Below are 1,067 nucleotides of genomic sequence, written 5' to 3' on the forward strand. Positions count from 1 at the left end.
AAATATATGAGGACCACTGAATAACTCTTTAGCCCATTGTCATAGAAGTGACAAGTTTGTTTCAGTGACAAGGGTTTGTCACATGACACTTTATAATCACAGGTAAGCAAAGAATGTACTTTCTTGCTAGGCACTGGAATAACAAAGTACACCACAAGTGAGCAAATAACTGTTGAATAGTAAGTGCTAAAAATAATTTTTGAGCCTTCACCCCTACTGATGAGTGTTCATGGTACTGAAAGGTACTCTGCATTGCTATTGGAAAAGAAAGGTAAAAACCAAACCAAAATGCTTTGATCTACAATGGTGGCCTGACTACAAAATACACTGGTACAATAGTGGCTCAAAAGTTGTGGTGAGGCAGGAGTGGGTGGGTGGGAGAGAGAGCACTCTTTTGGAGGGAAAGAGAAGGGGAAATGGGATAGGAGGGTTGTGGAGGGGGGATCGGGAAAGGGAACAGCATTTGAATGTAAATAAATAAAATAACCAATAAAGACAAAGTTGTGGGAGTAACCAAGCACTATCTGATTAAATTTAAGGCCCACTCCCTGAGAAGGAGCCCATGCCTAACACAAGTAAGGTAGCCAAAGACCTGAGACTAGATAGGACAGGGACCTAAAGGAAAACCAAAAGCTACTGTTCTGCTAAAGGGACATAACAATAAAATTACCACTATTGATATTCTGCTATACTCAGATCAGTGCCTTCCTCAGCCTTCATCAGAGAAGCTTCCCCCTGCAGTAGATGGGAACAAATACAAACACCTACAACTAAAAACAATCGGCAGAGAAGGGACTTTGGAACACTCAGGGTAGGGTTGTGGGTCTGGCATCGCCTCCACCACAGGGCACAGCAGCTTGAGAAGATAGGATGAGGGGAGTTTAACTGTGCCTATCCCACACTGATCTGAGCGAGGGTTGGGTTGTAGGGAAGCTCTGAGAGACTTCTAGGGTGGGAAAATGCAGTCTGAGATGTGGGAAAAACAGAGCTGGTTCAGGGGACCCCTGGCCTGTAAGGAGGTCAGGCTGTGTGGGGAGTTCTCAGATTCTTGGACGTCCAGGCACCTC

Source organism: Mastomys coucha, chromosome X (genome assembly GCF_008632895.1).
Source record: "Mastomys coucha isolate ucsf_1 chromosome X, UCSF_Mcou_1, whole genome shotgun sequence".
Lineage (NCBI taxonomy): Eukaryota > Metazoa > Chordata > Mammalia > Rodentia > Muridae > Mastomys > Mastomys coucha.